Source organism: Sinocyclocheilus grahami, unplaced genomic scaffold (assembly GCF_001515645.1).
Source record: "Sinocyclocheilus grahami isolate Dianchi unplaced genomic scaffold, SAMN03320097.WGS_v1.1 scaffold220.1, whole genome shotgun sequence".
Lineage (NCBI taxonomy): Eukaryota > Metazoa > Chordata > Actinopteri > Cypriniformes > Cyprinidae > Sinocyclocheilus > Sinocyclocheilus grahami.
In genome coordinates this window covers 560,338-565,635 of record NW_015505399.1, presented here as the reverse complement: position 1 = coordinate 565,635, position 5,298 = coordinate 560,338, and the positions used below count along the sequence as shown (strand labels likewise).

Sequence of the window (5,298 nt, the reverse complement as noted above, 5' to 3'; positions counted from 1 at the left end):
GTACTTTTACATCCATAATATTATAAATTGATAGTTTATTGCTGGTCTGTGGTTTTAAACTGCAGTATTTTTTTAAAGAATTCATATTATTTTAAGGTGAGCTTAAAGGGTACACTACTATGAAAATCACATCGTTTCAGTGGGACATCAATAAGAAAAAGTATAATTTCAAAGATATTGTTAATAGTTGTTCCTAATAAAATATGTATGAACTTAATACATGACCTAGATTATATATTTAGCAAAATCTTGTCATTTTAATAAATATTACATGAAATGTATTCAAAATTGTTTCTGCTCCCATTAAGGTCTTCCACCCCTGTTGACACAACCAGCATAGACCAATATGTGGGGGTGCTAAGAAAAAAAATGATATTGATGATGTCAGAGTAAACCGGGGCTATTCAAAATTCTGACAGGGCTATAGCCCCCCCTAGTCCCGGTGTAGCGCCGTCACTGTTTATGCTGGTCCTTTGCTGGTTTAGGACCAGCATAAACCAGCAAAGGACCAGCTTAAACCAGCAAAAGACCAGCATAAACCAGCAAAGGACCAGCTTAAACCAGCAAAAGACCAGCATAAACCAGCAAAGGACCAGCTTAAACCAGCAAAAGACCAGCATAAACCAGCAAAGGACCAGCTTAAACCAGCAAAAGACCAGCATAAACCAGCAAAGGACCAGCTTAAACCAGCATACAAGGGTCAAAACATACCTAACCAGCATATGCTGGTTTTTTCAACAGGGACATTGAACGTCTATGTAAAGACTTTAAATATTAACTGGTTATCACTTTAAGTTAAGTTAATTGATTTTCTATAGATTCTGTCAACTCAAATCTGCAGACTGGCTCTGACCTTTGGCAACTACTGTGAACTTCTCCAGACTGTAAATCAGTGGAAAATTAGGGCAAAAATTGTGTAGTGTATTCCAGCCATAAGAGACTATAGATAAGTTGACATTCATTTAATAAGAGGCTTCATAATGAGGCTAGTTTCTGTGTTCATCCCCGTGAATGAAATGTTTTATTGATTTGTTTTATTTGATTTTTGAATGTGTTACTTAGCTGAACATGGACTAGTCTAGATGTTGCAATGTGCTTAAATGACATTTCATTATGAACATATAACTGATCAAATTGAATGCCTTGTTGCTTGATTTCTGTGTTCTGTTATTTTTTTGTGATTAACTTCAATAAAAAATTTAAGTTAAAAAATAAAGATAAAAAATGTTTAATTATTCTTTAAAAAGGTTGTTTAAAATAAACAAGAATTTTTAATAAAACATGATGTGAGCTTAATGGGAACAGGGGTGTGCTTAAAGGGTACAAACATGTACCCATTAAGCACAGCCGGACTTTTTGCATTTAATGATGTTTATCTTAATTGAAATGCTTTTGTCATTTAAAATTAAATTAAATATTTTTGTGTGAGAGCTTAATCTTTTATTTTAACATAACTTTTTGTACTGAAACCAATATCTTGTGCACTAAAAATGTCTCAGTGTAGAGGTTAATAGGTACGTTTACCCAAGTAAAATTTTCTGAATTTTCAGCAGCCATTACTCCAGTCTTCAGTGTCACATGATCCTTCAGAAATCATTCTAATATTCTGATCAATGTTGAAAACTGATTAATATGCTGATTAATATTTTGTGATGACCGTGACACATTTTTTAAAGAATTCTTTGATGAATAGAAAGTTTAAAAGAACAGCATTTATTTGAAATAGAAATATTTTGTAACAAATGTCTTTTTGTCTCTTTTGGTGAAATAAAAGTATTAATTTCTTTAAAAAACTAACTCAAGTAGGCACCGATAGCCTTGTGGCCAGTGTGCCGACATTTGGCGCAGTTGAACTTTGGGTGTCCTGAGATGAATCCCGCCTCGTGGACCTTTTCCGTTCCTACTCCTCATCTCTCTCTCCCACTCACTTCCTGTCATATCTATACTATCCTGTCATAGAAAAACGCAAAAAAAAAAAATAAAACACTAAAAACTTGACATAGTGTATACATACACACTTACATAGAACAGTTTTTTCCCCCACATTTCTGCTTTTAAATAATCCATAAAAGATGTTCTATTATAAGTGAATTTTTTCAAACGTAGAGCATACAGTCATTTGTTTTTAACCTGGAACATCATAGGTGTTTACTGTTTCTTTATTGTAATAGCGTTTCTGCAACTAGTGCAGTTGGACTGTGTTCTGAATCCAGAGAGGAAATTTCTATTTTTCAGGCTTTCTGCAAACACGGGCCTCCTTTCTCTGCAAAAACACAGTGAACTGAATTACAAATATATTACATGGCAAAATATATAATTGGCTGTTCCAACACATGCACTCCTCGGCAAAAAATAGGATATTTGAATAACATCGAGCACACTCTGTTCAAACACAGACTGAGAATGACTGCTAACTAAGGATAATATTGATGGTGAAATGTTTGGCTAGATGCCTTTCCTGAATATTAATCACTTATTATGTGAGTGTCTGCAAACATTTTAATAGTCTGACTAGTCTATAATTCCAAGTGATTTTACTTTTATTTCATTGGAATTTTAAAATGGAACAGCAAATCAGAATTTTTACTGAATTGGGAATAAAACTCTTTCCACTGCAATCAGCACTGCTGTCATTTTGTCATCTGCTCTGTTCTCATGTAGTTTTTAGCAGCGTGCTGGTGTCCTTGTTGTTGTGCTATCCTCGTGATAACACTCCCAACGGTTTCAGTTGCCCCAAAATGTTCGAGTGTGTGTGGTTTGTGTGCACGTCCTCTAAACAGAGTCACACACTCAGATGTGGATAAATGACAGCAGCTTGTTTCATGAGCCGGGCCTCATCAGACACTACACACTCCCAGGAAAATGAACCATCATTACAGAGAGAGGAAAAAAAATTCATTGGTACTGGGATGTCGGTAGATGGGAGAAATAAGTACAAGCATAATTATGATAATGAGAGGAGGACAGCAGGGAGAAGGTAGATATTAATGACAGCTCATTATCACAGTCAGAAACATCAAGCGCATCTCTCTCAGACCTGTTTTTTTTTGCAGTGTATCCAAAAGCAGTCACATGCCTCTATTTCTGATTTTGTCATTCTCTTCGTCCTTATTTTTTCTCCTTCCTTTTCTCTAGCAGCCTTAAAGGGACAGTTCATCTAAAAATGAAAATTCTTTCATCATTTATTCACCCTCATGTCGTTCCAAACCTGTACAACTTACTTTCTTCTGCTGAACACAAAAGAAGATAATTTGAAAAAAGTAGGTAAGCAAACAGTTGATGATACCCATTGACTTTCATAGTATTTTTTCTATACTCTCAAGACAATGGCTACCATGAACTGTTGACAGAATTTTCATTTTTGGGTGAGCTATCCCTTTATCTCAGTTTCTCTCTCTCTCTCTCTCGCTCTCTCTCTCTCTCTCTCTCTCTCTATATATATAGACCTACTATCTAACATATTTTATATTATTAGCATAAATTTGAGTAAAAAGTCAAATTGAAAAATTTTAATGAATTTCAGAAATGTATTTATTATATTTTATGTATTATGGTGTAATGTTTTTTTTTTTAAATCCTACAGCTTCAAATTAGATTTTGAATGTGGTCTCAGACGTTTGGACCACACTGTATATATTAAAGAAGTGTGATTGCAGCACAGAGGGGAAGGATGTGGAGGTGGATGTTTTTTTCCTCTTAACAAGCATTTCATTCATTAGAACATTGGAACAGGAGGGATGCAATTTATCCCATGTGCCTTTGTTCTGTGAAAATGTAACACTCTGTGAAACATAACTGGGAACAGCCTCAGAGGAAAACACACACACAACAGAAATATCAATTCAGGTTGGGGGGCAGGACTGGTCTAGTATTGCCTTTTTCAGGTATGTTGTGTGGTTATGTCTGTGTAATGTCAGATCAGAGACCCAAAATATTTCTGAGGAAGAGAGAGCGGGAGGAAGAGGAGATCCGGCTCATAAGCACCTCAGTAGTTCTGGAGAACATCCAGGGGCAGAGAGACTCAGAGGGTACATGGTCTCCTCACCGTCTTGGAATGCTCGAAGCCCAAAAGGGGAGGAGGGTCACGCCTGTGTTAAATTCAGACCCAAGGCCTCATTTTGGAAAGAAGCCATCCGAGCATGTGCAATCATCCAACCTGCACACACTTACTTACTCTTACTTTAGCTAATTAGCAAGCCCGCTGCTTTTTATCATGCCTGCTTTTCCAGCACTTTCCCTTTCCCATGACTTTTTCCAGCCTAAAGGGCTTTCAGGGAGGACACTAACAGACAGGACCTTGGCTAATGAGGAAAAGAGCAAGGCCTTGATGATCATGGGGGGCCCATGAATTATATTATAATTTATAACTGGTAAATCCTTTGTTTGAGCTCATTTCGTTTGGCTTTGTTACTATCCTGTGATAGTCACTGGTGTTTTCCCTGAGCCTGGAATTTAGTAACTGAGCCTTTGTGGACATGATGAATCATAGTCTTAGGAAAAGGACCAAAGTAGATACTGTCTACACCATCACAGCAGGAGCTCACTGTAAAAAAAGGTGATCAGAACGGAATGTTAACCTACTGTTAACTATTTAAGGTGCAGTATAATAGCATGTGGAAACAATTCACCTTATGTAACGATAAGCATTTCAAACATTACTATGCTATTTGGTTTCGGATCTTGTTTACATCACACGTTTTAGAGAGTGATTAAGTTATCAAATCAAAAATAACACTTGTTTAGCAGTCAGAACTGAAAATTAAGAACAAAATATTAGGACTGTGGCGGATGTTACTTTCAGTGCAATCGTTTGGAGGGAAAGTCAAGTCAAACGCATTACATTGTTGTGACGAGTGGGGACGGGGCCGAGAGTTGTGGGAACGGAGCGAGGCCGGTGGAGTAATTGATAATGAGCGACACCTGCACCACTCACCGGTCTCGAGGTATAAAGGAGGAATTACGACAGTGAAAGACGAGAGAGGACCAGGCCTGGACTTCTGTCGTCTTTCACTGTCGTCACTCCTCCTTTTATCCTTCCGGAGCTCCTCCGTGGGACTCGAGACCGGTGAGTGGTGCAGGTGTCGCTCATTATCAATTACTCCACCGGCCTCGCTCCGTACCCACGGCTCTTGGCCCCGCCCCCACTCGTCACAATTGTACTGGGACTTTTCTATCCCTGTTGAATACATTTATAACAGTTCATTAAACAATAAGTAAATATTCAATTGAATAACCAACCCGATCTCATGGCAATTCAGATATATTTCACAAGGTGTCTAACACACATGAGTGATTTTT

At 37.5% G+C, this 5,298-nt stretch overlaps 1 long non-coding RNA gene across 1 annotated transcript in view; it reads right to left on the bottom strand.

Annotated features, from left to right (window-relative positions):
* The window catches only part of LOC107596556 (uncharacterized), a 12,999-nt gene extending 8,065 nt beyond the window's left edge, over positions 1 to 4,934 (bottom strand). Inside the window, exons 1-2 of the long non-coding RNA XR_001610380.1 lie at positions 4,841 to 4,934; positions 4,165 to 4,175 (exon numbers count right to left, since the gene is read on the bottom strand). This is a non-coding gene — a long non-coding RNA (uncharacterized lncRNA). The remainder of the gene's footprint in view (positions 1 to 4,164; positions 4,176 to 4,840) is intronic.
* Positions 4,935 to 5,298: the final 364 nt, after the last annotated feature.